This window comes from Daphnia pulicaria, chromosome 1, assembly GCF_021234035.1.
Source record: "Daphnia pulicaria isolate SC F1-1A chromosome 1, SC_F0-13Bv2, whole genome shotgun sequence".
Classification (NCBI taxonomy): domain Eukaryota; kingdom Metazoa; phylum Arthropoda; class Branchiopoda; order Diplostraca; family Daphniidae; genus Daphnia; species Daphnia pulicaria.
The window spans coordinates 38303596-38313895 of record NC_060913.1 but is presented as its reverse complement, the minus strand read 5'-3'; positions in this window follow the sequence as shown (position 1 = coordinate 38313895).

Sequence of the window (10300 nt, the reverse complement as noted above, 5' to 3'; positions counted from 1 at the left end):
GACCCACACAGCCTTTTCAAAATATGATACCACCTCTTCCACTTTAGGGTAGTTATTTTCCATCTCCGTAATCAGGGATAAAATATGTTCGAAGACAGCAGTGTAGTCTCTTTTTTTTCTTGTTCGACATTAGGATGAAGGCTAATGGTACCTTCAATATAATTTGTATTATTATAATTTTTTTGTTTTTAATTTTTTTAATTTTTTTAATTTACTTGTTTATCAAGTTCTCCGTGTCTAATGAAGGCATGGATGATGTACAGCTAGTAGAATGGTTTTGGCGTAACGAAAAAAGTTCCATCTATGTACCACCGCTTTGCTTTCTTCAAAAGTTTCAACTTGTGATCAGTAGCGAAAATGAGGTGGCGGCTTAAATTGTTTTTCTTCTTCACCGTAATGTCGCCTTTAAAAAAACCGTCAGGTACATTTGCCTGGTATCGAGCTGAAATTTTCGATTTTCGATTAGTTATTAGATTTAAAGCTTAGATTTTGTTATTTTAACTTACCCCAGTCGAACTCCAAATAAAGTGGATTTTTTGGGTAGGATTTTTCTTTTTGTCGCTGAGCAGCTCTCGTAACGTTATATAGCTCAACCGGACGTGCACTAGGTACTACTGTGCTGGGCCTTGTACTTGCTACACGGGTTGGGTTCCTACGTTGTGGTTCTGTACGTTCAGGGACTTCTGAAGCTTGGCTTTAAGTTTGCCGCCAACTGGTATAGCAGGAGGTACGAAGCACACTGCGCACTTGAAATGAAATACTTCATTGTATTTTTTCATCCGTACGTAATCTGTACTGAATAACTTTTCTGGCAAGCATGCACGGTGAAAAATTTCACTACATGTACAGCATTCCACAATTTGTACACTTCTTCCGGTTATTTCCTTTTTGCACGTAAAGCAATTAAGGACGGAAGCCATTTTTATGAAAGAACTTGGAAAGTAGAAATAGTTTTTCTAAGTAGCTATTCAAGTACACTTGACAGTGGAACAAGAAGGAGTGAGAGTCCGCCAAATAAACTAACAACATTGCCATATTATTTTTTAATTTTTTATTTTCGTTTCAAATTTTTTCACTTAATATGACAACGGTGTTTCTAGGGGTGGGCCTGAAGGGTACGCCAACAAGGGCCTGAACGTCTTCAATTTAGGCCACGGGCCTGAAAGGTATGGGCCTGAAGGGGAAGGGCCTGAATGTCATACATCCGGGCTAGGGAGTCTCAATTTGTATTTGAAAAAAAAAAACAATTGAAGTGCTCAAAACAGTTTAAGACACCCAAATTCCTAACATTGAACAAAAATTCCCTAAATAAATTGAATATGAAACACACTTATGGGTTATTTTGAACGAATGTTTTAAGTACTAACAGGCATCACTCACGTGTTTAGTACAATTGCCATAGCGGGTAAATGGTTCAGAACACTTTCTCCTGCCCTTCTCCAAGGGTTGCAATTTCTTCTTTTATAGAAATTTTTCTTAACGCAATCACTTTAGGATAAGTTAACTATTTAAATAAGCGCATTATTTAAATTTACGATTGTTAATCCACACTTATTTATCAATTATTTTTTATTAAACATGACGCGTCTCATTTATAATTATGACCTGAGAGGAGTGGTACAAAATATTTTTCTTTTTTAGGCTGTGCCATCGTATATCGGATCACTTTTCAAGCAATCTCATCTACACACATTTATTCACATTTTTCACGTAATTTAGATACCACAACTTCTTGAAAATCAATGGAAGAAATAGGAGAAAGATAAAGGCATTTATATTTCACATATTGTTCGGGTCATATTGCCAAACATGGATTTGGGTCTCATAGTGCCTCGATTTTAATTATTTTTCTAGCTCAACTTAAATTTGACTGCTTTCCTCCCTTTTCGTCCTCTGACTGCCTCTTTTCTCTTCTCTCGTCCTTCAATTTTTTGACACCTTTCACCTCAACGTTTCCGGTACGCTTCTTCTTCCGCTTAAACCGGACACCCCAGTCTCTTTCATGTGTCCTTTTTCCCAGCGCGTAACAATATTACTGCACAAGGATTTAAATTTGACCGTTCAAAGCAATGAACAAGCCGAAAATGGGCATCTATTTTTTGGAGATACGAATTCTACATTAGGCTTTTTCCTCATTGTTTAAGCAAATTTTGGATATCCTGTGAAAGAAATGACAGCCCGCAGTCTTCGGAGAAAATACTGGTGTGACATCTCGAAATGTTACATTCTTTCACCCATTCTGCTAAAGAACTCTTCGGAAAAGATTCTTTTCTTTTTTCTTCGTCCATCAGTGAGTTTTCTTCTTCCTCAACGGTGTCATAATCGTCAATCGTGTCATCATTGATCTCATCTCGTTTGTCATTTGTGGAGTCACAGATTTCCTCATCACTGTCGCTCAAGTTTTCATAAAGTTCTAGGTACGAATCTGTGTCACTCATCCAGTTTTCATCATTAACCTATTGCCAAATTTCAGATGAAGTCTGTTTATCGTCATTTATTTGCTCAGTGGAAATTTTGATCAGATTATTAAATACCCTTATTCTTTTTATCGATGATCCGATTTCTAATAGCATCACTCTTTTTTACATTTTTGTATTTGATGGTCTAGACACTTTTGTCAGTTCTCTTCAATGATTTTAGGAATATTACAAAGAGCAATGAACTTTTCTTTTAGTTCTTTCAATTCATTTCCATTTCCTTCTTTATTACCCTTCAATATTCCTACCGTACCCCCAGTATTTTGCGCCTTTTTCTCTTTTTCTTTCGTAGGTAAAGGAAGAGAAGAATATAAAGAAAAAGAGAAAAGGGCGTAAAATATCGGGGGTACGGTAGGCACCGTAGTATCCCTTCCGTCAAATTAAACTGAAAACATAGAGAGCCATTTGCCTGTTCAAGAAACTTTCAGGCATGACTGTATACCAGAAGATTAGTAAGTCAGAGTTTTTGTTGTAGAAAAGACTGGTTTCTATATGGTTGTCACCTTGATTCAATAACTAACGTACATTTTCCATAACAGATTGGCCAGACAGTACATGCTGTTGATGAAAAGGCTCAATTTGGAAACCATTATTGTGAATCAATAATACTTAGAAAAATAGTAAGAATTTGAAAAATATGCAGCTTCGTTTAAAACAGATGACCAAAACTTTAAAGAATTTAACGATTTATCCCTGAGGGAAATATTTATTCTTATGAATATACCAAACGTTTAAAGTTCCTGTAGCCATTTAGAATCTTAGATAGGCTTAAAATACTTTGTTCCTTTTTAGGATCTTCTGATTGTGTCGTTGTTTTGTAAGTAATTCGAGTTTTCTCTTGAAATAGCTATTATCATTTTCAAAAAAATATTTCTTTGTAAACCACAAAGCGTAGTGAATTAAAATTGCTTGAAAATTGTGCGATTATGTTGTGCATTCAATCTTTTAACCTTGGAATTAGTTTTATTGGCTCGTCAATCTTTTAAAACCGCAAAACCCTTTTTGTGGCCGTTTGGTGTTAAAGCTCCGCTGTACCTAAGACACTTTAACATGCGTTCAAATATATAATGTTAAAGTTTATGTGCTCTTTTTATAGGTTCTTTGCTTTTTTTAGCAGTTTATAATTTCTCGATTTAATTTATGTTCGTGAAAAATTTCCACCGAATTTTTTTCAATCTGTATCAATTTCAGAAATTTTCCTATACTTAAATAATCTTCTTACAAATTAACTGATACAAATTGTTCTAAATTTGAACCTTTGTCTGTCGATGTGACAATCTAGTCTACTTTTCATTATGTTAAATAGTGGCACTATGCAAACTTTGTGCCATTTTCACTGAGTTTTAATTGTGAATGAGTGCTTTAAATCACGGTAACATTAGTAATTTCCAAGGCAATTTTCCTTCTAATAAACTGAGAATGGGTGGTTAGATTTGAATCCGGATGTGGCTTGAGTGTGGAAGTCTGTTGGTCGATCCTTCCGGCTGAATGAACTTGGTTTTTATTATAATTGGTTGGGAACTGCTGGTCTGCTGTTGCCTCTGCTTGCTCCTCAATAACATTTTCTTCGGCATAATTAACGCGGCTGTCTTCTGCATTTCTCTTCTGTGTAATCATTGGGATGCCGCCAACATTATTAGTGGTCTCGTTAGGAGCGAACCAAGGAGTGGCTGTCAATTCTAAATCCGGGGGCGGCTCCGGGGTGGCAGGTTGGTGGTCGACGATCCCGTAAGGACGAATTTTGTAGAAGAAGAAATCCAATAAGCGCATCATCATAGGATCGATGCAGTGAAAAGATATGGTACTATCCGAACAGCAATCAGGACCCTTATAAAACAGTGATTTATCAAAAATAATTCCTCCACTTAAAGCTAATAAACTTTTAAGCGTACCATTAATGGAGGATAGTAAACGAATTTCCAGTACCAATAGTTGGTAATTTTACGAGAAACTACTATCTATACTACGAATCTAGTCTACTATTCATTCTGTTAAATAGTGGCACTATGCAAACTTATACTCTATATTATTTTGAAGTATTTTCGAGAAGGCATCTAGTTTTTTTCAAATTTTTCACAAAGTTATATCAAAGTTTTTTTTTGTCGTAAAAAAACTGGTACAAAGCTGAAAATTAATATTTGCAGAAATGTTTTTGTTCTGCAATGAGTTTTCTGATTTGTTTATTTATGTTTCTTTGTAAAAAAGGTAAGTCACATCATGGTCACATTCCGTAAAGCATGAAAACACCTACTCTTAAAATAAATCCCATGAAGTCCACAGCAAAACAATTTATTCATAATGAACTTGAACACTACTCGCTCTCAATCTTAATTATTTCTGTTAGCATGGTTCTCGTACGCCCAAAATGGGACGAACAGGTCATTTTAGTTCCGGGCGGTACAAGCTGAGTGGCACCAGAATTAAGGAATATACAATGACACTAAATTTCTTTTTTTTTCTATCTTCTTTAAAAAAAATTTTACATTTTGGTGAGTTTGAGACTAGTATCTTAAACACTATGCTTTTCTTTGGTGGTCCAAATTGTCTTATTTGATTAGAGAAATGATTTTATGATTATTACAATTTTATTATAGTGCAATTTTGGCGCTATCGCTGGAAGATTTCGGGTACTGGATAATGTTATATGATTGCGATATAATATTGCTCCATATTCGACTGGAGAAATAAAAACAAATCATTTTCCGTAAATGAATATCATTGTAAAGAAGCGAGAATTTTGAGCAATAGTAGAAACTGAGCAAAGTAATGATGTCACTTTTAACGCTGTCGTCTAGTAAAATTCCTTTAAATAAAGCTAAGGAGGCCAATTCAGATGAAAAGAATGACAGTTTGTTCGATTCCAAAACTTCATGTCTTATTATTGCGGGAGGTACACTCTCCTCTTTTTTGGGCTACATATTTGTAGCCGGTGTGCAAATTTATGTTTGTACACCTCTTGTTTTCCTTTGTATCTCCTGTATAGGAACAAAAGCTATTTGTATATTGGAGGTACAAGAATGGAAATTTAAGATTTGTGCCCTTTCCACAATCTGGTTTCATTCTTGTACACCTCTTAGGTAAGGTAGAGTGATAAATATAGCTGACAATTTTTTCCTCCCCTTCCCCGGCCCTGGTGGTCATGATTTATTCACAAAAAAGTTTTAGTTTTTCTCCCGCACTGCTTGCGGATCGTTGCCAATAATAGCAAGAGAAAACTTTCATTTCTTTGTGTGTTTTGTTGTGATTCCGGGGGCTTATTGAGAACTTACTAGTCATTTGCGGAATATTCATGGATTTAGAACGTCCGGCCAATCTCTGCAACCGATTTTGTGCGGCCAAAATGGATGCAAAGAAACATTTCACTCTTGGTCTAATTTTAATTTCCATGTGAAACGATGTGAAGCAGTGTTGAATAATCCTGTAACACACTCGTTTGCTGTACGACTGACCCCCAGCGAAGCTGAAGGTAATCTTCAAGAAACCCAAGAATTTTCCACAGACTTTGCAGAGGAAGATCCTTCACTAGGTTAAAACCTGGCCCCATGCGCTAAATCGCAATAATGTTGCTGGATCTGCAGGCCTACTATCAGTTATCACACTCGGCTTTGATTTTTATTACCACTCGTCTTACGGCAATCCTTCCCAACAATATACTTGGTATGATTTGAGTAATTTTTTGTCGCGCCTTAATTCTAAGAACAAAAGACACTCATTTGTTTTTAAATATTACCAGTAGCTTATTCATTGGGAGGGGTTGGATTCGTAGCCCGTCTTAACAAACACGTACGGATAATCTGTTCCCGTTATGTGATCTACGACATTTAAGTTTATCCCAATAAAGGATTTTTTAACAGTTCTTTTCTCTGGCGTAAAAAATTCCGTGTATTGAATTATTCTGAAACACCTAGTACCGACGGTTTCCTAAGTAGCCATCGTGATTGCTTGCATTTTGAAAAATAGTTATCTTTACAGTCTTGATCGATTTTCTGTACGACTTCAATTGTTTGGCGATGAGTTAGAGGTACCAACCCGCCGATCAAAAGTAAAGCAGCACGAACTGCTGAAAATTTATACTAGAATTTGAAATCCCCCCCCCCTCATATCGCAAGACAAAGAGCTGCCCAAAATTGGTGTCTGTTTCGGAACTTCACTCTAATGTTTAGAGATGTCATCCCAAAGGATGATGTGTCTTTTTTGCTTATTTTGCAACTATTATCCATAATGAACTACGTAATTACCTCCCAGATATAATTTTCCCTGACATTCATGGTTGAAACGAAAATTAAAATTTTCAGAATTTATAGAAAATTTCGGTACTCGGTTTCCAGAACTCATTCTCATCAAACAATTTCACCACCTTCTACATTTCCCTCTGTGTATCCTGCAATACGGGCTGGGTTTTGGTGTATGCGATATGAATCATTCCATAACATTTCCAAAAGAATTCAACGGGTGAATCATTTTTTGTAAACATTGCAAAATAAGTAGCAGACATCATCTCAAGCTCGTTTCTCTGTTAATGTGAACAAAGAAAATGACTTTCAAAATAATGGACTTAAGGTTGGGAAAAAACAACTCTCCATCCAAATTAAATTGTTCCAAAATAATGTACATAAGCCCATCAGAACTGGATCGCCGGAGATTTTGTTTTGCTTCTTCTTCACAACTGACAACGAAAAAATTGTGTCTCTTCGGTGTGGCTAATTGAGATTAAGCTTCAGGGATTTCAACCTGCTTATTTATGTTGATTCCTTCAACTGTTCTTGAAACAAAATAATTGTTTTAGTAAAAATATAAACAAATAAAACTAAAGGAATAAATATTACCTCATTCAAAAAAATTTGAAACATTGATGATATAAAATGTATGGTATTGTTTATTATATCCCGGAAACTTGAGAAGCCGGCGTGTGTTCGCCTGGTAGCCATTAAGTTTGTAATTCAAAAAGACGTCTTTTAAACGGTTCCATCGGTCAGGATCACTGGGACAAAACACGTCTAAAAAACAGAATGGTACTGTCTGGGTTCCTTTAAAAGTGAAGGGTCTTCTCACGGCAAACTCAACTTGGTAAGTGTCGCTTCATGTTCATCCACTTAACACCACAATCAATAGTGGAATGACTTTAGGGTCCCTTCAAGATATTTTCAACCTATTACAAAAAACAATCCCATCCTTTTAAACAATTCAAAATTAAAATTTGAGCTGGTTACCTTTTTTCACAGTGGTTTGCGCGTCAGCCCCGTAAAACTCGAATCTTTCAACGCGTTTTACGGGCACTCCCGCTCATTTTCACACCCTAAACCCTGTATTAGAAATGATCAACGCAAAAATATCTACAACCCTTTGTTAATCGTTTTCCAATATCAGAAAACTTGCCTTGCTAGGGAAGAGCCATGGGCTTTATTTTTATGATTGCAGTCAACCTTTCTATAAAAAAATGTTTCAAAAGGTTTGAAAAATAAAAGTAAAGGCAGGACTATTATTAACATGGTTTCATCGGTTGAATAGTATATGAAGGGTGCTGGATCTGCAATCAGCAAATCCTACGAGGATACCAGACCTAATGCCTGATGAAATAGGACAGGCCGAGGACAGGTAGAAATAGGACTACTGGATAGTAGAAATAGGACTGCTCGTTAGGAGAAATAGAACTAGCAATAATAAGTTGCCAAAAGTAGTCCTATTTCGACCAGTCCTAATTTGTCCAGTCCTAAAACGTAGTCCTAATTCTACCAGTCCTATTTCGTTTCAGTCCTATTTCACCGTCTACCAAAGTGAGCGAACTACATTTTGCAAAAAGTGACATTATTAAAGGAACAGCGGTTAAGAAAGATTGCCTTGATTTCTTTATCCCCCACAAATATTGGAGATTGAAAGCCAGTGATCTGCGATTAATTAATAAATAACCCTATCTGAAAACATTCAAAAATTTTAAACAATGGTAAAATCTGATCCAAATTCTTACTTCATTGGAAAAAAAAACAATTTCGGAAAAGAATCTCCCGAGCCCAAATTCCTACCTAATATACTAATTTGATCATATTCATATACATTAAATTCATATATTATGTAGGAATTTGGGCCAATAGTACAAAGCAATATCAAACGTAATAAATTGTATGAATTTGGGCAAATAAATAATAAAAGCCAAGTAGGGGAGACCGGGGCTATGTGGGACATGGGGCTACATGGGACATCGCAGTTTTGAGCATGTTCCCGTAATTTTTTTTAAATAATTTTTTTACTATATTTGAGCATTTACCATGCCCCATGTTGGGTAAAACAATTATTTAAAAAAAATTACGGGAACATGCTCAAAACTGCGATGTCCAATGTAGCCCCATGTCCCACATAGCCCCGGTCTCCCCTAAATAGTAAATGGCTCTGACAAGAGTACAAAACAAAACTATGGCTGCAGATCCTCATCAAATCCGGGTTTGAACGGACTTCAATTATACCCTGCGAGTGGTAAACGAGTGGCGCGAGTGGCGCAAAAAACAAGTCTGGCAACGCTTTTCTTTCTTTCTTTATTAATAGCTCCTGTCACAGAAAGACTTTAAAAAATCAAAAATGTCACAAATGCCAAAAACGCCAGAAATACCTTTATGGTTAAGTGTAGAGTAATACCTTAATGTAAAAAAAAGACATCGCCAAAAATCAGGTATTTTTATATTTTCATTGTGTGTTATACATAGGCACAAGAGCCTACGCTAGACCAAAGTTCCCCGGATTTGAACGGGGCGCAGGTTACTCGTAGAAACTTGAAGTAGAAGAAATAATGAATAAAACGAGACGCGCGCAAATAGATATTCGACGGCTCACCGATTTTTCAATAGATTTTACTTTTTTTTTAAATACTAAATTACATTGAAATCAAACAAAAATTGGAACTTAATTTAATCTTGCAATTCTATTTATCCCTGTATTAAAAAAAAAATTAATAAAAAGACACCATTTAGCCAAAAGTTAATTTTTAAACACATTTTTTTATATGATCCTTTTATTTTTTCTTGGGAAGGTTTTACGCAGAGTAAGAAAACATTGGGATAAATAAAGCTCATTAAACAAATCACTTTTAACCATTTGTTTTGGGTAGACCCCTAAATTTGGCTCAAAATAACTGTAGGGGAGAGTGGGGTGAATGGCTCACTTTTTCTTCTCTTAGCTCCCATTCCCTTATTGTCCAACGTATTTAGATCCACGAAATCTTAAAAGAAAGACAATCCTTCCTGCTTTAAATGGTGATTTTTTCAATTTGATTTAAATAAATTAAGACTAGGTTATTGCCGATTTTTAAAAAAAATTAGCAAACCCGCCCCAGATACGGGGCGGGTTTTGCTCACACTTGCTCACACCGCCGGGGTGTCTCGGCCCCTGTATTTCTTACGGAAAAACCGTTGACTGACAGTAGAAACTCAAAATTTAAAAAAATAACCCAATAATGCAACCCAGCAACGGAATATCAATTAAAAAGCTGAAATAATTATGGTAGTTGACTAAAAACACGAATAAATTCGAACATAAAAAATCTTGCTGCTATCATATGCAATTTTATTTAAGCCAAAAAGCCCCGACGCTGTGTGGCCGATGCGCCCCCAACAAATGGGTCTTAGTATATTATTGAATATCTCTTATTTAAACTGGGCCATTCCATGGTATTTCAATTTTTTTTGTCGCGGTACCTCACCGATTTTGATTAAAAAAATACTGTGTGTTGTAATTCATGGTTACATAACACTGTGAAATTTTCAAATTTTTTGGATCAGTGGTTGAGCGTGAATCGTCGTTCCAAATTTCCGGTTTTTTGCGGAATCGTAGTGCGG